The 26,469-nt window shown below is 36.7% G+C and overlaps 1 non-coding gene across 1 annotated transcript; it reads left to right on the forward strand.

Annotated features, from left to right (window-relative positions):
- The first annotated feature begins 1,798 nt into the window (after positions 1-1,798).
- On the forward strand, positions 1,799-1,905 carry LOC141687825 (small nucleolar RNA R71). The gene has a single exon (XR_012561306.1). It is a non-coding gene; the product is annotated as a small nucleolar RNA R71 (small nucleolar RNA).
- Positions 1,906-26,469: the final 24,564 nt, after the last annotated feature.

Consider the following 26,469-nt stretch of genomic DNA (forward strand, 5'->3'; position numbering starts at 1 on the left):
TTCAGCATTCTTAAGGTCAGAAGTACCAAGAGATTCAAATGGTATATCCAGCTTTCGCTTCCATGGAGAAGCGTTCAGATATTGTAATTGCTCGTTGCTATCTTCATCATCGCTGTCAAAATCCCCCACTAAGGCCTTTTCCAATGCATCAGACATTAGCATGTGATCGAGTTCCGAAGTAACCGCAGTATCAATCACATCCACTTTTAAGCACTCCTCATCTTCTGTAGGGAATTTCATTGCCTTGAATACATTGAAGGTCACATCCTGATCTTGGACCCGCATAGTAAGTTCACCTTTTTGCACATCTATCAAGGTACGGCTAGTAGCCAAGAAAGGCCTTCCCAAGATTATGGGAATCTTCTTATCTTCCTCAAAATCCAGAATAACAAAATCTGCTGGAAAGAAGAGCTTATCCACCTTGACGAGCACATCCTCAACTATGCCCCTTGGGTAAGTAATGGAACGGTCAGCCAATTGTAGCGACATGTATGTGGGTTTTGGATCAGGCAGATCCAGCTTTTTAAAGATCGACAACGGCATCAGATTAATGCTTGCTCCCAAATCACAAAGGCACTTGTCAAAAGTTAGATTGCCAATGGTGCAAGGAATGGTGAAGCTTCCTGGATCTTTCAGTTTTGGTGGTAACTTTTGCTGCAGAACAGCGCTGCATTCTTCTGTGAGAGCAACGGTTTCAAGGTCATCCAGTTTCACCTTCCTTGAAAGAATAGTCTTCATAAACTTCGCATAACTAGGCATTTGTTCCAGAGCCTCAGCGAAAGGTATATTGATGTGAAGTTTCTTGAACACCTCCAGAAATTTCCCGAACTGTCTATCCAGCTTTTGTTGCTGCAATCTCTTAGGAAAAGGTGGTGGAGGATAGAGCTATTTCTCCCCTGTATTAGCCTCAGGCAGAGTGTGTTCAACAGTAGTCTTCCTTGGTTCCGCCGCTTTCTCCTTTTGCTTAGATTCTTCATCTCTAACTTCAGCTTCGACTTCCTTTGCCTTTTCAGCATCAGCCACTTTTCCAGACCTTAAGGTAATAGCCTTGACTTGCTCTTTAGCTTCCTTCCTGCCTGGTACTTCCTTGTCACTGGGAAGAGTGCCAGGTTGACGATTAAGCACTGCATTGGCTAATTGACCGATTTGATTTTCCAAGGTCTTGATAGAAACCGCCTGACTCTTGCACAACAGCTTAAGTTCCTCCAAATCAGCACTAGTGGGTGCAGCTGTACTTCCCTGTTGAGGATATGATTGCCTTGTAGCATACTGCTGTGGTTGCTGGAATCCAGGTGGGTTAAACTGTTTACTCACTCCTTGCTGATATGGTGGCTGAATAGCATTCTGATTATTCCCCCAACTGAAATTTGGATGATTTCTGTTATTAGGATGATAGGTCGCTGGCACAGGCTGCTGTTGTCGCTGATAATTATTCACATACTGAACAGATTCGTTGACAAGAGAACATTGATCCGTAGTATGAGAACCTGCACAAAGCTCACAAACCATAGCTATTTGATTAACTCCATACGTAGCCAGAGAATCAACCTTCATTGATAGCGCTTGGAGATGGGCTGCAATAGCGGTGGCTGCATCAACTTCCAGAATACCTGCTACCTTGCCTGACGTCATCCTCTGAGTTGGGTTTTGATGCTCATTTGCAGCCATCGTCTCTATAAGATTATACGCCTCAGTATAGCTTTTAGCCCATAAGGCTCCTCCAGCTGCTGCATCGAGCATGGGCCGAGATTGGGCCCCCAAACCAATATAGAAACCAGTGATCACCATCCAATCCGGCATTCCATGATGTGGACATTTTCTCAACATTTCCTTGTAGCGTTCCCAAGCCTCGCACATAGATTCTGTAGGTTGCTGCGCAAACTGAGTAAGAGCACTCCTCATAGCAGCAGTCTTTGCCATTGAATAAAACTTTACCAGAAACTTTTGTGCAAGATCTTGCCACGTAGTGATGGACCCAGCTGGTTCAGAATGTAACCAGTCTTTAGCCTTATCCCTCAGTGAGAATGGGAAAAGCCTCAACTTGATAGCCTCATCAGTCACGCCATTATACTTAAAAGTGCTGCAGATCTCGACAAAATTCCTTATGTGCATGTTGGGGTCTTCAGTTGCCGCTCCTCCAAAAGAAACAGAATTCTGCACCATCTGAATAGTGCCCGGCTTGATTTCAAAGGTGTTAGCTTGAATAGCCGGATGAAGGATGCTTGACTGAATGTCATCAATTTTAGGCCGAGAAAAATCCATAAGAGCTGGATCAGCTTGAACAATACGATCTTCCATGTTTACTGGTTCTTTCTGCTCAGTTTCTGAATCCGAATCCTCAAAATCTAACTTCTCCGGAATATCAAGAACTTCGTCTGTCTCCTCAGCTGTATCTAAAGTCCTCTTGCGAGCACGAGAACGAGTTTGCATAAACGCTTGCTAAAGTACCTGAAACACAACCGAAAAGAGTAAGTAACTACTATGTCCTAATCACTGAGTCCTAATGACCAATGATGGTAAGCACATAAACTAAACAAATACGCCGAGTCCCCTGCAGCGGCGCCAAAAACTTGTTAGGGCGAAAACACGCGCTAATATTCACGCAAGTATACGCGTTCGCAAGTAATATAGAATACTTTCTAGTTCGTTCCCTCAGAGACTCAGACTAAATAATTGTCTAATTAAACTCACTCACCAATGTATGATTACTTCTCAATGTTAAGATAATAACACTTAAAATTATTGATTAAATATTAACTATAATTAACTACTTAATTAACCACTTAACTAACACTTCAATTTATCAATAATAAAACACTCATGAGATCACAACTTCATTATTACTTCCTTCTATAGCCATTGTTATTACCTTTAGCATGTGACAGTGATGATATTAATCGAATAACACAAAACTGATAAAAGCCAACTTTCATTGTACTAATACCATTCTACCAAGCATCCACAATTAAGATAGAAGTTGAATAGTCATCAATTATGTTGAGTTCCTATATGTCTACAGAAATTGACAACACAACGATTTAAGCACAAGTTATTCCTTTTTTGATTACATAGGGCAAATAAAACTGTTAGAGTTACCCACTAATCATGCTCAACGTACATGAACCTATGCTAGCATGGCAAGTTCTAAATCTCAAGATCCACCGTCGCTTCACAAGAGATTAACACCCTATCTTATATGTTCGCGACGCACATAAGACGAATACGCACAACCAATACTAGATATCATGCAATCATCACACACTAAAGTATTAAACAATTAACTAAAGAATTCCATAATAAATCCGTTGCAACCCCATGATCACGATTAGCCCATAATAGAACTTATCGCCATCATGGGTTCATATGAAATCATGACAAACAAACACAAGAAAATAATAACTAAACTAATTATATTAAAACAGAGTACGTCACAAGAGTAAATAAGTCAAAGCAAGAAAACTAGCATCCAACGTTACAACGAAACAAGAATCACAAGAAAATATGCTTCCTCTTCGTTGCGGTGTGCTAAATCGGTCTTCTTCCTTATCTCCTTCGCTTCTTGCGTAAAACACAATCTAAAACATAATCCCCTTAATAATCTCTGTGAAAACGTCTCAAATCTACCTATATAATAGTCCCATAAAACTCAGATTACATAGAAGTTGGAAGCCAAACAGAAGTAGAAGTCTAAAATAATTTATCTTTTTCCCCGACCCTGCGCGGCCGCTCAGCATAGCTGCGCGGGCGCGCAGGTTGCTGCGCGGCCGCTCAGCATTGTTGCGCGGGCGCGCAGGCCTCTACTGGAAAAAATCCAGGTTTGCTCCGTTTCTTCGCCGTAATCTGCCCATTCCTTTCCTCTCGCAATGGTGAACACATGCCAAGGCTTATTCGTGATGATTCCTCCCCCGAAATGCAACTAATACCCTGAAATGCATAAACACTAGAAAAACGCATCAAATACACAAAATACTTGATTTCAAGACACCAATTTAAGCCATTTTAAGACGTTCTAAGTGGTATAAAATGCCACTTATCAACCCCACGGGGATACGCTGGGTCTAATTACTCCTTTCTCTAATAGCTCTTGTAATTGTTTTGCTAATTCTTTCATCTCAACGGGCGCCATTCTATACGGGGCCTTGGATATTGGTTCGGTTCCAGGTGCTAAGTCGATTGCAAATTCTATTTCTCTATCTGGAGGAAGTCCTGGTAACTCGTCGGGAAATACGTCTGGAAATTCCATCACAACTGGAATATTTTCAAGTTTTGCTGGCTCCTGACTTCTGTCGATCATATATGCTATGAAATGCTCACATCCTTGTCGTAGTAACTTCTTGGCTTGAATCATCGTTAAGAACTTCTTTACCTGCTTCTGTCCCTTGAACGTTACTATTCTTTCGTCTGGCATTTTCACCATTACTTTCTTATTTTGACAATCTATCTGAGAATCATGCTTAGATAACCAATCCATCCCTAATATAAAGTCAAATTCTCCTAACTTAAACGGTATCAAATCTACACAAAATTTACTACCAGAAATCTCAATCTCATAATTCCCACAAACTTGGTTAACAGTTACACGTTCTTGATTTGCTAATTCCACCGTCATTATTTCATTTAAATACCCAACTGGACAATTTAACTTACTAACAAAATCTTGTGAAACAAAGATCGAGTTGCTCCCGAATCTATTAACACTTTGGCACATAAAGAATTCACATTAAGCGTACCTGCCACGACATCCGTATCCTGGATCGCATCCTTCACCGACATGTCAAAAACTCTAGCCCTCGGAGTCTCATTCACTGTTGGGGTAGATCCCATAATTCTTAATGCATTACTGGATGGGGCTGGTGTCTTGCAATCCCTGGCCATATGTCCTGGCTTCCCACATTTAAAGCATGTAAATCCAATGGCTGGAACCTTCACTGCTGGATTCCGGATAGGCTGATCCTTATTCGCTGGCTCTCTTGCCGGCTGATTTCGGCACTCCCTCGAGTAGTGCCCTTTCTGGTTGCATTTAAAACATACCACATTCAACTTGTTACAAACTCCTCCATGCTTCTTTCCACATACTTGACAATCTGGAAAAGTTAATCTCAACTGATTCGGCTGATTCACATTAGCTGGACGATTGCCCTGGCCTCCGTCTCCTGCATTTTGTCTCCTGAAATTAAAATTTCTCCCTGGCTGAAACTTGCCCTTCTTAAAATTTGGAAACTTCCCTGTTTGTGACTGACCCTCACTTCCCTCAACTTTCCTTTTCTTGCTTTCCTTTTCTTTCTGGAACATTTCACTCTCTGTCTCTGCGATCATAGCTTTCTGTACAACCCCGACATAGGTATCCAATTCAAAAATAGCTACCTTCCCTCTGATCCATGGCTTCAAGCCTTGCTGGAATCTCTTAGCTTTCTTTCTATTAGTATCAACATACGACGGCACATACCTTGACAATTCCTCAAACTTCCCCTCATAATCTGTTACCGACATGTTCCCTTGCTTTAATTCTAAAAACTTCAGCTCCATTTGATCCTGAACAAACTGAGGAAAATACTTTTCTAAAAACAATTCCTTAAACCTTTCCCAAGTAATAACATCTGTGCTTTCCAATGTCTTCACCATCTCCCACCAATAGGTGGCCTCATTCTTCAGATAGTAACTTGCAAATTCAACATCCTGCTCCTCTTTCACTTTTACCAAGGCAAATGCCTTCTCTATTTCCTTTAACCACACATTTGCTTCAATTGGCTCTAAGGAACCCTTGAATTCTGGTGGGTTTACTGCCAGAAAAGTTTTGAAAGTTACTTGGGGATTGGTCTGTCTCTGCTGTTGTTGTGCCAGGTGAACTGTTTGTTGGGCCAAGATTTGAAGAATCTGGGCTATTGCTGGGTCCATGGGTCCTGGGTTCACATTCTGGTTTATATCATTTTGGTTGTTATTGTTGTTGTTGTTGTTGGTTTCTTCATTCTGGGTGTTGGTGCGGGTATTTCTTCTGGGAGGCATTTTCTATAAAGAATCAATCAATTTATTTAGCTTTTGAATCAAATCTTTGTATAAAAGAAAAGTTTTGTAAAATAGAAATATCTCTTTTTGAAAACAGTTGTAACTAAGTAAATTGCATGCTTCTTTATAGAATATAAACAGTTATGGAAAACAGGGTACATGGTATCACAGGGTATACTGGTGCAATAAATAAGGTAAAGTAAAACAGGTGCGATAAAGTAAATGACAGTGTTGGAAAGGAAAAGGTACTGATATATAGATCAAAAGTTTTAGGTAGTACAAGCGTAAAGACGCTTCAAAAGTAAAAGCAAAAAGGGTACAACAACCTACTCACTAGTCAGCATCGCTAGTCTATAAATACAACTCAAAAGTCTACTGATACACACTACACATTACTGTCCATACTACATAACCATAACAACACTGCTCAGCATCTCCATCTCAAAATCTCTGGCTCATGGTAAATCTGGACCTCCTATTTCCTCAAGCTCCTCTAGAACCCACTTAGCCCACTCCACTAGAAAATCAGGGGTGATGTCCTCATGTTTAGCCTCAGCAATCCTCACAGCAGCTGCTCTACGAAACGCCTGAAGCCTCTCCCTAAGTCGCCTCTCACCACTCCCCATCTCTCTAGTACGCATGATATGCAATAACTCCTGGATCTGACCCTGTAGGAATCGCTGCTCCATAAGGCAAGCCTCAAACTGATGATATGGGACATGATAGGAAGAGAACTGGAAAGGTACTCCTGTGACTGAATGACTAGTAAAGCCTGAATCAGCAGGTGGGGGTCCTCTGACAGGTGGCCTCATGCCTGGAGGTGGAATAGCCTGCAATGGTACGGGCTGCAACACCGGTGGAGGTAGAATAGCCAATGCTGGTGGAATCACAGGACGTGGATCCGATGCTGGTGCTCCAACTGAAGGCTCTGAGTGATCAGCTGATACGGGAATAAAAGAGTCGGCCATCTCTGCTATCTGAAATCATATCGTAATATAAGAATCTCATACCACGACGCAAGCTATACTAATACCGGTTATACCATAACACTCAACCTCTCAACGTTCTATCATCCTATACCTTACTTCTAATCCTATCCCTCTACCCATTCTCGTCAACCTAGGCTTGTGTCAGTGACTTATAACCTGTACCTCTGATACCAAACCTATGGCGCCCTCCAAACCCGGGTCAGAAGTTTGGGGTCCACACACACACCTTAATTATAACCTGCTTATAACAATAATAAAGATAATAATAATGTATGCAGTGACCCTACTTACCAACCACCACGGACCGCAACAGGTTAAAGTATGCATACAAGCCAAACACACTAATATATTACAAACCGTTCAAATCCCAACTATTTCAAACTCAAACTGAGTATTAAATATTATTACAAACTTTTACAAACTTAAATTATTCCAAAAGAAGCCTACTAGCTCCGCTTTCTCAACCTGAACCCCTAGCTCTCGCGCTGGACTGGGGATCCTCTTTACCAATTGGTTCCTTTTTAACTGGAAAGAATATAAACAACATCGCACAAATGAGCTAACTAGCTCAGCAAGTCACAATGACAAAACTGAGAATAATGATCATCAGATGAATATGGTTATGATATCAAGTGAACAATGGATTATGATTTAGAATTGGATATTATACTTTTAATTTAAAAACCAAGGTTAGGCTGCTGATCAGTCATGCACTAACCCCGAGCAAGGCACACAACATTGCTCTAACTACTGGATCAAAGGCTCACATTGGCCTAACTTGACCATTATATGGTCTGACCACGAATCTGGTCCACAATTTTATAAAAACAATCCAATTCTAACATAATAACAGAATATGCAATAATAAACAATAACCGAAATCATTAACAACAATAAATGTTTAACAATGAAAGGGTTTCAATCCTTGTAAGGATCAATAAGGCAATTTAAAAGCTTGGATGCTGGGTAATGAAAGAATTGGATAACAAAGGAATCAACATTTCAAGGTTTCAAGGATTTGGTCTTTCCAAGTATAAGATACAATGGTTTGAGTATATAATAGTTCATTTCAGTGTTTGGTATTTAGTTTGTATGTATTTGTGGAGTAGTATCGTAGATTTGTGGTTCTTGTTTGGGTATACAATAATCAATGGATTAGAAAGAATATGATTCATGGCTCAAGAATAATACCTGAAATCAGGATTTAGGTTTCTGTGCTTCAAAGCACTTGCAATATCACAGGATTATCAAGTACTACAATATCTCGAGAAAGTTCAGAACACTTGTCTGATATTAGCTTACTACACTGCACTCGTTTCCAATCACAACCGTCTTACTCTTCAACTATCTGTTTCCCTTTCTTACGTCTTGCCTCTTCTGCTCACAAATCATAAACATCTATCAATAATTTACTCATGGACTTCTATTCAACACATACTTCTATCTACCCTTCGTTTTACCCAAATCCGATTAACGGATTGAAAGTTATGCAATAATCAAGTAAACACCGAATATATAGACCGATAGTCAATTAACAAGTCACATATAGCACATAATACATCACGTAATCAATGATATATTATTTATAAAGAAGTCTCGGGTCATAAATAGGCTTTCTGGTATTTAAAATGTTTTTTAAAACATTTTTCGAAATTAAAACGGGTCGTTGGATCAATTTCGGGTTAATAAACAGGGTTCGGTTGGCCCATTCTGGCTCCGAAATAATTTTAGAATAATTCTCGAGCCTTGGAAATAATTAAGAATAATATTTTAAAGCTCGAAACTATTTTTCAGAATTTTTAAATCATTTTTAAATAATTAAATCTAATTAAATAATTAATTAAAATCAATTAATAATTAATTAAATTAATTAATCAATTAATTTTCGAATTAATTGACCAATTAATCAATTATAAATTAACTGAAATTAATTAACTAATTAATTTAGATTTATTTGTGAATTAAAAATAATTTTCAGAATTAAAATAATAATTTTTAGAATTTTCAGAATTTAAAAATGAATTTTTATAATAAAAATAAATAGGAAATATGATTTTTAAACATTTTATAAACAGGAATCCTAAATTTGCAAAGTCTGGAAACTTCAGGGACCTAACTGCATCGTTTTCAAAAGTTGGGGTACTAAACTGTAATTTTCCAGCCCTTCGCTGGAAAACAGTCGGGTTCGCCGGAGAACACGTTCCCGGCGTCCTCACCACACCAACACCTCCAGATCACATCTACACAACACCAGGAACACAACCATGCAATCAATTCATCCTAACAATCCCTGAGTTGGCCGGAATTTGGCCGTGAAGTTTTCTAGTTTCCGGCGAACATCGGAAAACTTCAAAACACAACTCCCTTCTCTACGGACCTCGTTGGTTCATGAAACTTATACGACTAGATTGCAAATTTCACAGAGAATACAACCCACTATAACACAACATCAATCTATCACATAATAAGAAACCCCCAAATTTCAATTAAGAACATTCATACGGGTTATAAACCCTAATTTTGAAATTCGAAAATCAAACTCAAATTTTAACATGTTATTGAACTCCAAATCAGACGTATGACATATGAAAATCATCAGGAAAACAAGCTCTACAACATGCAATCATCAAATCATACAAACAATCATTCGAACAAAAATTCATATTTTTAATAAAATAAATTCGAAAATAAATAAATTTTTAGAAAAATAACCTTGATTTCTGCAGTGAAACAAAGCTCAGAATCTGATAGAACACTTCAAATCCTTCGTTTTGGTTACTCAAGCTTTGAAAACAGAGATCGGTAACGCCTTCATTTTGCTGTTTGATTCTTAGAACAGTTTATGTAATTAGGGCTTTTCTCTGAAAATTATATAATTATCTGTCTGCAAATGATTTTGATACGAAATAAAATACGGTAAAAGGCTATTTATAATTACGGAAAATTAGAATCCCGTTGGATCATTCCGAATATAAAACGGTACGTTTATTTGTAAAAACTGATCCAAACGGTATCGGTTTTCGGGATAATTATCCAAATCAGTACAATTTGTACTGCGGTCTTGGTCTCAGCACCTGGTTACACGTATTACGAAGTGATAATTGGGATAGTTTAATAAAAAGCTCCCGTTTATCGAAAATACGGGTTTTATTGATTTACCGAAACGAATATTGTATCGAAAATGTTGCGCCGGGACCCGCGCAGGACAAACCGTACGCCGGATCGAAAAAGTCGAAACATGGAATATGCTCGGAATATTACAATTAGGTTAGGTAGAAGTTCTCGAAAGAGTTTCGGGTTCCAAAAACGTAATAACGGGTGACATCGGTTGGTTCCCATTTTTATAAAATAGATTTTAATTACCCGGAAAAAGATTTTAGAAATTTCATATGATTCTTATAAATCCATAAACCAACATAAAAATAATTAGGAAGAAATGACAATTATCTATATTTTATTTTGGACATATAAAAATTAAAATACTCAATTAATATTATTTTTGAATATTCAAGTACAGATAACACTTAACAATTAGCTCACAGAATAGATACTGAACACACATAATAATTATATAATAGCAAAAATAATTACACGATATATCCCGGATATTACAACTCGGATTTTGGAGAGTGGGGCTAGCGACCATATATGTTTTAATAAAAACTTATTCTCCAACTTCACACACTTACCAAATACACTTAGTGTCTCACTTCCCACTAGTCACACAATCAAAATCACTCATGGGGGAACAGTTCCCATTTCATCAGATATTACATTGCATAATGTATTATATGTTCCCCATTTCAAACTTAATTTGCTTTCTGTTACTAAATTGGTACAACAAATGAATTATGTTATAAGCTTCACTCATGATCTTTGTCTTATGCAGGGCACTTCTCTGAGGAAGCCATTGGTTATTGGTAAAACTCAGAGAGGCCTCTATCTCTTGCATCATCATCAGTTCTTTTATTCTTCCATAAACCAAGATGTGTCTTTTACAAATAATTTTAATTCTTCTATTTGTAATGTCACTGCCAATACCTGGAAGCTTAGACTAGGTCACTTGCCTGTGTCAAAACTCAAGATTCTTTCTTTATGTACCAATGTTAACATTCCTTGTGAATTCAGTAGTTGCGATGTATGTGCCAAATCTAGAAAAAGTCGACTTCCATTCCTCACAGTCAAATTCACTCTGAGGTATGTTTTTATCTAATACATGTCGATATTTGGGGACCATATCCAATCAAGACATATAATAAATTCAGTTATTTCCTCACTATTGTAGACGATTTTTCTAGGGCAACATGGAGTCATCTTCCCAGTGCTAAAAGTAATGCATTTTATTTCATAAAATACTTCATTGATATGGTTGCTACACAGTTTAATACCCACGTTAAAGTTGTTCGAACTGATAACGTATTAGAACTTGGCCTTAGTCATAGTGCTACTCAATTTTTTTTAGATAAAGGAATACTCCATCAAACCTCTTGTGTTCACACTCCATAACAAAACGGTGTTGTGGAGAGGAAGCACAAACACTTACTTGAAATCTCACGAGCTCTTCTATTTAGTCTAATCTTCCTAAGCAATACTGATGTGATTGTGTTTTAAGCTCCACCTATCTTATCAATCATTTTTCATCCAAAGTTCTAAATGGCTCTACACCTTATGAGATCTTATTTGGTATCAAACCATCTTATACCCATTTAAAACCATTTGGATATTTGGCTCATGTTTCCGTTCCAAAGGTTAACAAGGACAAGTTGTCACCTCGTGCATTTACATGTGTATTTTTATGCTATCCCTATGGGAAAAAGGCCTACAAGTTTCTAACATGGATAACCATTCGTTTTTTACTTCTCGAGATGCAAAGTTTTATGAAAGCATTTTTCCTTTTGTTCACAATACAAATTCATCAACATTTATTCCTACTCTAGTAGCTGATGATGTTACAGATTCAATTCTACTATTTTTTCCTTCACAAACACAAGTTCCAAATGACCAAGTTCCTGATTCTGTGTCAATTCCACCAGTTCTCAGGAAATCTACTCGCTTCGAAAAAATTCTGTTTTATTTACAGGACTATACACATTCTTTGAAGGACACACATTGTACCTCTTCATGTTGTTCTTATACTCTGACTTCCTTTTGTTCTTCATCTTCTCTTTCAGTCACCCTACCCATATCTATTGTGCAATTCCAATGTTAAACTTACCTCCATCTGAGCCATCCACTTATGAAATTGCTGCTCAGTTTCTAGAATGGAGACAGGTCATAGCAACTGAGTTCTCTGCTCTAGAGGAAAATAATACATTGTCTCTGCTCTAGAGGCAAATAATACCTGGTCTCTGATTCGAACATGGGGCATAGTAAAAGTAGGAATTTTGGAAATTCTTATAAATGCTGAAAATTATACCCTCAAACTTTCAGTTTTCAGCAGTACCAGTTAAGTATTTTGAATGTTACTCACAAGCATTTAAAATATTAAATTATAATACATTTTATAAATTTGGGTTGTGGATTAAGCAAGTCTAATACAAGTCACTTTCGGAAAAATATGTAGGGAAGAGCGAAAAATGGCAAACCAAAGCAAAGCCTTCTAAGACTTTTGAAGCACACTTTGGGCAGGCTCTAACATCAGCGAACTAGTTTTCTTCACTGTCAAAGTATCCATCCTGGCCATGTGTTATACATTTCACTTACTTGCGAGAAGGAAATCTGGTATGATTAGATAATGATTTTTTGAATTCAGATTTATTTATTGGGTTCTTTGTATTTTAAAATAATATAGGATATATCATATATGCTGAATAGATTGATCTTACAAATTCTGATGATATGTCGTAGACCACCGTATCAAAGTACTGATTCAAAGATTTCAATGAATGGTGCAGTATGTTCCTTCAACTTTTGTTAAGCAAATGAAAGCGAGAGAGGGTGCTAAAAATGTGAAACTTCAATGCTGGGGCGAAGAGAGTGGGATGATGTGCTCAACGCCTATGGAAACTTTATATTGTATGATTGTTGGTAGTCTTGTTTATCTCACTGTTACTTGTCCGGATATTGCACATGTTGTTCATATAGTTAGTCAATTTGTCACTTTTCCTACTACCGTACATTGGGCTGTAGTTCTTCGCATTCTCAGGTATCTTAGTGGGACTCAGTTTCAGAGTATTTTATTTCCTTCTAACTCATCTTTAGAGTTGCGTGCTTATAGTGATGTTGATTGGGTTGGTGATCCCGAGGATCGTAAATTCACTGCTGGTTTTTATATTTTTCTTGGTAATTCTCTTATTTCATGGAAGAGTAAAAAACATGATGTTGTTTCGAGATCGTCTTCAGAAGCCGAGTATCGTGTCATGGCTTCCACTACTTGTGAGATTGTTTAATTACGTTGCTTACTTGCAGATTTGGGTGTTAGCCTTCCTAGTTCCACCCCATTATATTGTGATAATAAGAGTGCAATTCGTATAGCACGTAATTCGGTATTTCATGAGCGCACTAAAAATACTGAGATTTATTGTCATCTTACTCGCCATCATTTGCTGCAAGGCACTATCTCATTGTCTTTTGTTTCTTCTTCGCTTCAAATTGCTGATATTTTTACAAAGGCTCACTCTATTTCGCGATTTCGTTTCTTGTCTGACAAACTCCCAATGCTCATTGCTGCAACATCGCGAGTTTGAGGGGGATGTTAGAATATATATATATATATATATATATATATATATATATATATATATTAGGGTATTTTCGGTATTTAGTTTATATTAATTTTTTATATAAGTTCGTACATGTATTATAAATTCTGTATGGATTGTAATAAAGTTTTACGTTCTTAGAGCAACTCCAAAAACTTAGCTATTTGGAGTCCTAAACTACAATATAAGGAATAAGAGAAAAAAAAGCTACTCCAACAGTATTCTAGTAATTTCTTAAATCACTAAGATCCGATGAGATCTTGTTCCAATTCCCTATCTTTAGCTAACGTCTCTCCTTTCCTAACTTTTATTTTATAATAAATATTTGAATGAAGTACTTTTCTCTTTCTTCATTTTTTGTAATAATGATACTTTTTAATGATAAAATATTATATAAAAAATGGATATAGGAAATTATGAGTGAGCGGAAAATCACACAAACCGCCCGCACCGCACCAATCCGCACCGCAAAACGCGGTTTTTAATTTTTGTGGTGCGGTTGTGATTTGAATTTTTAATAAACTACGCGATGCGATGCAAGTTGTGATTTTAAATTTATGAAAGGTGGTTCAGACCGCACCGCACCGCAATATTTAATATGTTATATATAGTGAACTCATTTAATAGAACTTAAGTGCTGTATTTTTCTACCTTTGGTTACTTGCTCTCGTACAGGGAAATCGGTGGCTTGGGAAAATGATTACTCTGCTGCATTAGCTACCAAAAATATAAAACATTTAGACTTGCAGTTAACCATTGTTGTGCACTAATTATTTTTTAACCAGTTGTAAAAATAATAACTTAGACTTTTGGTTAGAATAATTATGACTTATAATTTATAAGTTATTTTTATTTTGTAATGGAATTCCTAAAAAAGTTAAACTTTATGGTATGTAATTCCTAATTTGTATTATTGAAGAATATTGGCGACTTTGTGTTATATTATTCGGAAATTTGTTTAAATTTAAGTTTTGTATTTTATTTAAATTTAAGTTTTGTATTTTATTTAAAATTTTTGAACTTGTAATATGTAAGCCGCAGTGAACCCCACCACATCACACCGCATTTTCGTGGTGTGGTTTATGCGATTTTTGAGGGTACGCGGTGCTGGTGCGGTTTGAAAATTTGATCAAACCGCATGCGCGGTTTGGTTTTCAGTTTGAGGAAAAAACCACACCGTCCGTACTGCACTCACCCCTATAGGGAATGTTGTTGGAGATGAGAAAATATATTGATGTTTTAAGTTATTAGAATCCAATATTTTATATTAAATTTAGGTAATGAACTAAGAAGCTGTGCGAGATGCTTTACAACATAATGGTTGGTCTGATTTTGCAAAAGAGAACTCTCTGCAAATTGGCGACGCTTGTGTCTTGGAGATCATCAACAAAGAAGACGCTCTGATCAGAGTTATAATTTTTAAATGCACTACTTAAGTTAAATCTGTACGGAGAAATATAACATTAGTTCCTGGTTGATCATTTCTTAACCCTCAAAAACGGAGAGATACCTTTTCATATGGAGATGAACTGAAAATTATTTATTTGGAATTTAATTTTGTGACTCGTCATTCTATGTCTACGTCTATTTTGTCTCTATATTAATTTGAAAATTACTGTAGAATAACATAACAAAAAATAAAATAAAACCTCAAGCAAGTTAAGACAACTAACAATAAATTAAGAAAGGTGATAATAAGTATAGCCAGGGGAGGATCTAGTAAGGAGTATCGGGGACACGTGTTCCCCATAAAATTAAATTTTATATTTTTTCATCATTAATTTTTTTTTAAAATATATGAAAGTGCCCCCTCAAAATTCAAAAATATAATGGGATTTTCTCAAAATTTGTCCGATATTCCTTAAAATAAAATTTCTGGATCCGCCCTGAGTATAGTAAACTGTAACATCGTTGGAAGAGCCTTTTGTGTTGGGGAACCAACGAAGTAAGGTAGTAAATGAAGCTAGCTGTAAGCTTATAACTGTGCATTAACCGTGTGAAAAGAAAAAAGGTCCAGATAAGTTCAAGAATGTCTTAAAAACTTGTCTTAACTTAAAATTTGAGACACTTTGGATAAAAAGTAAAAAGGTGCTCCAACAATGTCCTCGTGGTGTCTTAAAATAATAGGACATTCATCATGTGCCTCATTTTTAAGCCATCACTAATCATGTCCTATCTCATTTAATTCAATTAAAAAATTATGTTCCTCATTTTTTATACATCTCTTTCTTCTCATCATTTACTTTCCCTCCTTATTATAATTTAAATATATTATTATTTTAATTATAAGACACAAATATAAGGCATATTGTTGGAGTTGATATATAATAAAATTGTCTTAAATTACTAGGACACAATATTTTATTATATTTATATGGCATTTACTAGCACATTCTTGGACTTGCTTTTAGTTGGCAGCTTCTTTTAGGTCTTGCTCCTGCAATACTATGAATATATTGTTATTGTAACAAACTTTACTTGGGGAGATGAGAAAGTATGGGAAGAAGGCCACCGGCAAGAAAACCTTCATTTGTGAAGATTCTAGTCAATGATTTCTCCAGGAACCTGGTGCATTTCATTTTCACCTTTCCATTATCCTCTCAAATTGATATACTCATTCTACATAGACATGCATCTCCTATTTATTTTGTCAAGTGACATGCATCTCCTATTTAGTACTCCTTGCATTTTCTTACCTTGTTAATTTTTTATCATTTAAACAGTTGATACCACCGAAGTTTGTTAGGCTTCATCGCGGAACATTGGCTAGAAAATGTGTACTACGGCCAACTGGTACACTAGATTCGTGGCGTGTAAGAACAAAACAGATCAACAATTCTTTGTATTTCAAGAAAGGTTGGGAAAAGTTTGCACAGCATTATTCTTTAGGACTTGGTGACTTGTTCGTTTTTAGGTACGCTAAAGATTGCGAGTTTGATGTGGACATGTTTGATAAGTCTTGCTGTTTGAAGGTACCTGTTACATCCCAAAATGTCAGGTCTCAGAGTGACACTACTGCGATATTACCCAGTAAGATTATTAATTTAGATAAGCTTTCATACTATCACTATATATACCAATGCACATAAACTCAGACTAACACATTATATGCCTTCTGATCTGATGCAGGCCCAGAGAAGAAAGTCAATTATAAAACACAATTAGGTCTTGAAGCAGCAGAAGAGTTCATGGCAAGATCGGAGTATCCTACATTCAATAGGATTATGCAATTGGCTTACGTGAGAGTTCGTGGATATATGGTTAGGCTTGCAGCTTCAGTTAATATGGAGTTTAAGAGAATAAATATTGTAATTCATATATAATTATTAATGTAGTATGTAGAGATGGACAATGTTTGTATTGACCTTGACATTAAGTATAACGTGTATTTTTTTTGTTAATGCAGGCTCTAAAACCAAAATTTGCAAACATGCATTTGAAAAAAGGCACAAAGAAAGTAAATATTGAGGTCTCTGGTAAGACATGGGCCGTTGGGTTACTGAAAGATCACAATACATATAGGTTGACTTTATTTTGGGGTTACTTGGCAAAGGAACACTCTCTTAAAGCGGGTGATGTCTGCGTTTTTGAACTTATCAACGCTAAAGATTTTACCCTCAAACTTTCAATTTTCAGTGGCACCTATGGAGTACTTTAACTGTTACATGGTTTTGAACATATTTGATTTACTAATATGACTGCCCTAGTTTGGAATCTGCTATTGTATCAGCTTTTTTAATTTTGGTTGTGAATTAACCATGTCTAGTAGTAATAGCTTTTGGAAAAAATTTTAGGGGAGGAAATAACTTGTTAAACTAAAGCAAGATCAGGCAAGGCTCTTGAAGCGCAGTCTAGCCAGGCACTTGAAGCAGCGAAAAAATGTTCATCACTGTCAAAGTACCCTTCCTGCCCATGTGTTATGCATTGGGCTTACATGAAAGCAAGATATCTGGTAAGATCATATACTGATTTTTGTAGTGAGATTCTTGAATGCAGAGCTAACCAAAATTGCTGGCCAGTGAATTCTGCTCTCCCTTACTAAAATAATAGGATATCTCAAACACATTATTGGTGAATATTTATTTAAAAGTTAAGCCCAGACCACAAATTTAGCATCGATAATAGACTGATCTTAAAAATTGATGGTGTGTAAAGATCTAAGATAATTTTCTTGCATTTTTGCAGCATGTTCCTTAATATTTTGTTAAGCAAATGAATGTGACATAGGGTGTCAACTGTGAAACAATCTGCGATTAATATATACAACTAAAACAGTGTGTGCGAATAACAGTGTGCGAGTATAACTGTGTAAACCAGAAAAGTAAACAAAAGAGATAAGGATATGAGAGGGTTCTCGAGTCCAGTTGAAAGGAACTGTCTCCTTAAAGCTATTTCGCCTCTCACCGTATGTGCGAGCCGACAGCCTCCTAGGATAAAACGAGAAGACGGTGTCATTATACAAACGGCATCTTCGGTGAGCTAGAACAGAGAAAGAAACTATCACCGACGAGAGAGAGAAGAATAGGGTTTGTGTTTAGACACGGCTGTGTTTTCTAAGTGTATAAAACCCCGAAACCCTATAGCGAAAATATATAGGCTTAGAGAAACGTGTGCACTACTTCTCTTATTTAATTAAACGCGTTAATTAAATTTAATTCGAGAGTCAACTATTATCCATAATTGAATCGAATTATAACTGTCAAATCAATTCATATTCGTATTTATAAAATAAATACTGAATAATGAATATTTATTTAAGAGCCCAAGCCCAGTGGAAAATTAGCAAAACTAGTCCGTGATTATTCGGGCCAATTTTCTGCTACATTCGTGTCCGCAAGTCGCACACGCGGGCAAGCCCGAAGGCTTCGCAAGCCTCGGATTACCCCTCGAAATCCCACAATTTGCACCCCCCTACGCGCGCACGTTGGAGATGGAGCAACACCTTACTAACACTTTTAAACACTACTAGAGTGTTGTGCTATATAAAGCAATGGAAACCCCTTTTCCATTTCAATGTGGGATACAAGTTTTCACATCTACAATTCCACCTTCAAGGGACCAACTTTGAATGATCGTATCTCATTCATCCCTTAACCATTTTGAGTGTTTCAAAGTGCCTCCAAAAGCCCTCACGGAGGAGAACATACTCCAAGCGACACCCACTCAAGAACGGCTCAAAATGACTTGACAACATCACATTCATCATTTCTTTCAGAGTGTGATTCTTCCTTTCAGCCACACCATTTGACTGAGGGGAGTATGGTGCAGTGACCTCATGGATTATACCATGTTGTGAACAGAATTCCCCAAATGGTTCAACATATTCACCTCCACGATCACTTCGTATCGTTTTGATTTTCTCAGTTTGTTGTATCTCAACTTCTTCTTAATAGATTTTAAATTTATCTATAGCTTCGTCTTTGCTTTTCAACAAATATACATAGCAGTATTTTGTACATTCATCAATGAATGTAATAAAATACTTGTTTCCTCCTCTTGTTGGAGCGAATTTTAAATCACATATGTCGCTATGTATTAGGTCTAGCACTTTGGTGTTCCTTTCCACACGTTTAAATGATGATCTCGTTAATTTTGCCTCAACACAAGTCTCACACTTATGTTTTGAATCAATAGTAAGTTTTGGTATGTATTCTTTTGCACTTAAACATCGTAAAGTGTCATAATTTACATGTCCTAATCTAGCATGCCATAAATTAGGAGACTCAAGCAAGTAAGCAGAAGAATTCTTCATTTCATTTTCGTCCTTAACGGACATTACATTGAGCTTAAAAAGCCCATCAGTTAAATAACCCTTGCCTACAAACATACCACTCTTAGATAAAATAACTTTATCTGACTCTATTACAATGCGAAAGCCATGCTTATTCAACAGAGAACCAAACACAAGGTTCTTGCGAATATCAGGCACATAAAGTACATTCTTCAAAGTTAGATTCTTCCCAGAGGTCATCTTCAGGATCACCGTGCCTTCACCCTCAATGGTAGAAGTTGCTGAATTCCCAATGTAGAGCTTATCACCAGCATCGAAAGCTTTGAGGCTGGAGAAAACCGCCTTGTCTGAGCAAACATGCCTAGTAGCACCAGTATCAATCCACCATTCACGTGGATTAGAACCGACCAGGTTCACTTCAGAGACCGTAGCACAGAGGTCTATGTCACCCATCTCCTTGGAGATATTCTCCACCATGTTTGCTTCTTTCTTCTTGTTGGGCTTCTTGGGCTTCTTGCAGTCAGAAGACCAATGACCAACTTTATCACAGTTGTAGCACTTCCCTTGAAATTTCGACTTTGAAATCCCTCCCTTGGGTGCCAGCTTTGCCCCTTTACCAGAATTAGTCTTCTTGGGCTTGGAGCTTTGAGCATGCTCCACCATGTTTGCCTTCTCAATGGCAACGTTAACTTTCTTCTTGGACCCTATGTTGTCTTCTTCAATACGAAGTCTAACAATAAGATCCTCCATAGACATCTCCTTTCGCTTGTGCTTAAGGTAGTTCTTGAAATCTTTCCATCCAAGTGGAAGCTTTTCAATAACAGCAGCGACTTGGAAAGATTCACTTACGACCATTCCCTCAGCATGAATGATCACCTGTAGTTCCTGCACCTGACTGACCACAGACTTCGAGTCTGCCATCTTATAATCAAGAAAGCGGCCAACAATCCACTTCTTTGCCCCAGCGTCCTCGGTTTTATACTTATGGTCAAGTGACTCCCATAAGACCTTAGCTGTTGGATTCGCGTTGTATACGTTATACAACGAGTCAGACAAACAATTTAACACATAGTTTCGACAGATGTAGTCGGAGTGCTTCCAAGCATCAGCAGCATACACAGTCTGCATGTTACTCTCAGCAGTGAGCAACGGTGGTTCTTCCTTAAGGAAGCGATCCATATGCAACGTGGTCAGATAAAAGTGCATCTTTTGTTGCCAACGTTTGAAGTTCATTCCGTTGAACTTCTCAGGTTTTTCAGCATGTGCAGCAGGCACATTTGGCATAACAGGTGCAGCAGGCACCACAGGTGGAACAGATGGCACGTGCGTCTGTACTACAGGTATATGCACACCAGTAGGCACCACAGGTAACATCGGAGGAGTGAATTCTGACGATATCTGTCCAAGAGGAATACTAAACTTTCCAATGACAGTGTGTCCCACAAGCACATGTCCAACAGGCGTTTGACCCCCATCAAATCGTACGATCTGTGCGTTAGGGTTAATCGGCTGCTGGTGAACCCCATCAGATCCAATGATCTGTGCGTTAGGATCAGTCGTCATGTTCATCGGATCGTTCACAGTTTGGTTCTCCATCGATCTGTTACTCAACAAAACAAGCAAATAGAGATGTATCAGTCACATATGTATAAAATAAATAGCTTTAAGATTGTGAAACAATCTGCGATTAATACATACAACTAAAACAGTGTGTGCGAATAACAGTGTGCGAGTATAACTGTGTAAACCAGAAAAGTAAACGAAATAAATAAGGATATGAGAGGATTCTCGAGTCCAGTTGAAAGGAAGTGTCTCCTTAAAGCTATTTCACCTCTCACCGTATGTGCGAGCCGACAGCCTCCCAGGATAAAACGAGAAGACGGTGTCGTTGTACAAACGGCACCTTCGGCGAGCTAGAACAGAGCAAGAAACTATCACTGACGAGAGAGAGAAGAATAGGGTTTGTGTTTAGACACGGCTGTGTTTTCTAAGTGTATAAAACCCTAAACCCTATAGCGAAAATATATAGGCTTAGAGAAACGTGTGCACTATTTCTCCTATTTAATTAAACGTGTTAATTAAATTTAATTCGAGAGTCAATTATTATCCGTAATTGAATCGAATTATAAGTGTCAAATCAATTCATATTCGTATTTATGAAATAAATACTGAATAATGAATATTTATTTAAGAGCCCAAGCCCAGTGGAAAATTAGCAAAACTAGTCCATGATTATTCGGGCCAATTTTCTTCTACATTCGTGTCCGCACGTCGCACACGCGGGCAAGCCCGAAGGCTTCGCAAGCCTCGGATTACCCCTCGAAATCCCACAATTTGCACCCCCCTGCGCGCGCACGTAGGAGATGGAGCAACACCTTACTAACACTTTTAAACACTACTAGAGTGTTGTGCTATATAAAGCAATGGAAACCCCTTTTCCATTTCAATGTGGGATACAAGTTTTCACATCTACAATTACACCTTCAAGGGACCAACTTTGAATGATCGTATCTCATTCATCCCTTAACCATTTTGAGTGTTTCAAAGTGCCTCGGAAAGCCCTCACGGAGGAGAACATACTCCAAGCGACACCCACTCAAGAACGACTCAAAATGACTTGACAATGTGGGGCTCAATACCCACATTTTCCAACACCAACAAAGTGGAACTTCAGTTTCGGGGCAAAGAGTGAGATGCTGTAATAAACATTCTTTGTAACTCTTCCATGATGGATAAAAGCTGGGCTTCCTTTGCAGAGCAAAACGCTCTTCATATTGGTGATGCTTATATCTTTGAGCTGATCAATAGAGAAGATGCTCTCATCAGAGTTACAAATGCAGTAATTAATCGATGTATGCAGACCATGTTCTTTTTAAAGGATGCCTCATTGTACTTGGCAGGTTATTTTAAGAAAAATCAAGGGTACTGTTACTCACATTAGGATTTTATCCTGAATAACTATAGACATGCTTTAAGATCACTTGTTGCATTGTCTTTTTTATGGGAATGTGCAATTTCTGAGCTCCCATGAATGAATAATAGATTTAGTATTGAAAACGAGTGTAGCTTGAAATATACTGACATTCTGACGAGCAGTTTCAGTTTCAAATTGTGCGGTTAGTTAATGAAAATAATCGAACAAACTAAACTAACTTATTCAGATAATTGCCAGTCAGGTCCAACAAAAATCAAGAAATAAGCAAACAAGTTCAAATCAACAGCCAAGCATCAGCACTAAAAAGGTGTTGGAAATAATAATTCAAAATTATTTGAATTGTTTTTTGGATTAATTTTGATGAGGTTTTTAAAATAGTGTTTGAATAATTATTAGATAATATATTATTTGAAATTCTAGATTAGATGTTAGTGAGAGATGTTAGTGGGATAAGGTTAGTTATTTGTTATGTGTTTTTGTTAAATGTGTATCTTATATAAAGAATGTTTACATAGTATTTTAATGTATGGCATCTGATAATAAAATTATATTTTGTTTTTAGTTTACCCTTTTAGAATACTAAGTGGAGAGAAGGGCTCCAATGGTGATGGGAAGTACATCACTGGTCAATAGGAGAGAAGTGCTCCTTGAACAAAAGTGGAGAGAAGGACTCCAATAGTGATGGGAAGTACATCACTGGTCAATAGGAGGCAAGTGCTTCCTGAAGAAAAGTGGAGAGAAGGGCTCCAATGGTGATGGGAAGTACATCACTGGTCAATAGGTGAGAAGTGCTCCTTGAAGAAATTAGGGAGACAAGTGCTACTTGAAGAAATTATGAAGAGAAGTAATCAACAACAATGGTGGTGGTGATGACAAGTACATCACAAGGAAGAAAATTTTGAATTAAAAGGGAGTGTTGGAAATAATAATTCAAAATTATTTGAATTGTTTTTTGGATTAATTTTGATGAGGTTTTTAGAAATAGTGTTTGAATAATTATTAGATAATGTATTATTTGAAATTCTAGATTAGATGTTAGTGGGAGATGTTAGTGGGATAATGTTAGCTATTTGTTAGGTGTTTTTATTAAATGTGTAGCATATATAAAGAAGGCTTACATAGTATTTTAATGTATGGCATCTGATAATAAAATTATGTTTTGTTTTTAGTTTACCCTTTTAGAATATTTCTATCAATTATCATTTATTTATAAAAATCTAACAAAGGGGTCACTGTTGTATTTTTTGTTTATTGAAAGTTAAGCCTTGACAACTTATTTATTTTCCCCTAGCTCAAAGCAATTTTTAGTTTTAACTAAAATTAAAATTTCATTTGGCAATTTACAAGAAGCTATGATCATTAAAGACAATTAGGTCACTCAATTTGTTCGCTGCCCCAAATGATCAGAGCTATAAATGTTAGCTCTGCTGTATCAGTTGGGCAGTCACAAATTTATGTCAACTTTTCTATACCAAGTGAATACTAAGAGCATATGCACCCACAAAGTTCATTGATTCATCAATTCATGGATTTAATTGATGGAGTTGATTTCTGTTCACGGTGAATCAACTATTTTTGTTGATTTTTATGCACCCATGAAACTCCATCAATTCATCGATTACTATTCATCAAATAAATAATTTAAATTTTTATCATAATTTAAGTCCATCTCCATTATTTAATGGCCCCACAAATAATATCCAATAATAGTTTGTTATCTAATTTTAGATTTTTGATAAGGTTGTGGATAAATTTAAATTTTTGATAAGATTTTCGTTGAATCACGTAATGACACGTGTCTTGATCAAAATTGGAGATAGAAAAATTGTCCATAAATAATACTATGATCTTCGGAGTATAGTATCTCAAAATTATTATAATTTGTTGTCAAAATGAATGCATTGAAAAGATTGTTGAAGCAGAGGCAACAACACAGTCAAGAAGAGTCTGAAATCTTAAATACCATGGTCACCGAAGCGGCAATAGTGATGGACTTCATCGACACTTCAGATGAACCACAAGGATGCGGCTCACAGCGTGGTAAATCTCCCAATCATCAAAGACAAAGGCTATCGAGGGGAAAAAATCTCATGGAAGATTACTTCGTTGATCGTCCAATATTCAGTGAAGACGACTTCCGTTGGCTAGTATCCATTGTCATGATCTTTCTTTTAAACCACTTCTTCGTATTCGGAGTCATTGGGCTAGTATCCATTGTCATGATCTTTGTTTGAATTCTTCAATAGCAATTCCTTTTGCCAATCTTGCTTCTTTTCGTTCTTCTAGAGCATCAAGTCTTGCCTGTCTCGCTTCCTTTCATTTTTCAAGTTCTAATATCTCCCTCGACATTTGAAGGGTTTCCTCGTCTCTTTGGATGTTGGCCTCCACAAGCTGTTTTTGGTTACATTGCATATTATTGAAAATTATTATAGACATCTCATCTTTTTTAGTCATACCTTGTTTTCCTTTCTTTTTGGCTTGCTTTGACGCTTTCACGCCCATGGGTCTAACCGGACTAGAAGGACCTTCAGTTTCTCGATTAGACTCCGGAGTCGTGAAACCTTCTTCATCAACGAAATCATCATTATTCAGATTAATTGGTGATTCCATTTGTGTTGGAAAGTTTCGTTGAAACGGAGGAGAAGTGGTGGGAACGTCTACAAATTGTGGATGTGTTGCAACTGCTTCATAACAATCCCATTTATCAAATATTTTATTCATGTCCTTGAAATATAATCCTTGAGCTTGAGTTATCTAAATAAAATGATAAATTATACATATTAAGTTATCATACGAATAATATATAACATATCAAAATAAAAAATAAAAAATCTTACCTCATCCACCAAATTGGTTCCGCTTGTACTATGTCTACTAACTTGATTCTTGGCACAATGCCATTTTTTAGTGCTTTCTTCAATGGTGTCCAATGTGAATCAAGAGCAACTTTTGAACGAGGTTCGGTAAGAGGATTTTCGGGAGTGCCACACCAATTTTTTGCATAATCCTCATGAATTCGCCCCCATAAATTATTCTTGTTTGAATATCGACCTGTGATCGGATCAACGGATTGTCGAGCCCACGAAACACATAATTGTAATTTTTCGGAAGGAAGCCATTAGTACCCGTTATATATTTATCTATGTATTTAGAAAATAAAATATGAGATTGAGAAGTTAAGAATGTGGGTACTATAAAATTTTGTGTAAGAAATGAACCCAAAAGAAATCAGTATTTATAAATAGAAATGTGACCGTTTATTACATAACCGTTACTGATATATAGCCGTTGTATAGACGTTGTGAAAACTGTTGGCCAATTCAATGTACAAATTATGTGGTCCCGTCAATTGCTGTCGGTCAACCACTACGTCAATTATTAAAGTTTTGGTTGATGAATCAACGCTCCTTTGAAAATTGATGGCTTCGAAATAGCAGCGCTGCATGTGCTTCTCTGCCTGATCCATCAGAAAACCTGCCGAATCAACTAAAAAAAGGAGTGCGGTGCATATGCTCTGAGGGCAACTCCAAGAGTGACCATGCTTTTTGGCCTAAATCTTGGCCTAAATTTGGGCCGAGACAACTCTCTATTCCAACAGTTTGGTATAAATTTTGGTCCAAATTCATATATTAATATTTTATTCTTTCAAATATTAATATATTGTTATTTTAATGTATTGATATTAATTCACATACATATTAATTCAATTGGACGCCAAACGAATAAGATCATTTTAATTTCAAACTTAATAAATTTATTAAATTAATGTATTGATATTAATTCACATATATATTAATTCAATTGGACGCCAAACGAATAAGATCATTTTAATTTCAAACTTAATAAATTTATTAAATTAGAAAAACATTACACTTAAACAAGAAAACGAAGAAAAAAACAATATTTAATTAACTAAAAGAAAAATAACAAAGATTAAACTACTCTGAATTAGTATATTGTTCCCACAAATGCTCGATTAGTGCATCTCGAAGAGTAATATGAGCTTCTTTATTATTTATTTTTCGACATCGTCCAAGAAATTGTTGAAATCGAGCATTTTCATCATTTTCGTTCATCTCAACTTCTTGATCTGAAATTTCGACCGACTCT

Source organism: Apium graveolens, chromosome 9 (genome assembly GCF_009905375.1).
Source record: "Apium graveolens cultivar Ventura chromosome 9, ASM990537v1, whole genome shotgun sequence".
In the NCBI taxonomy this organism is placed as follows: domain Eukaryota; kingdom Viridiplantae; phylum Streptophyta; class Magnoliopsida; order Apiales; family Apiaceae; genus Apium; species Apium graveolens.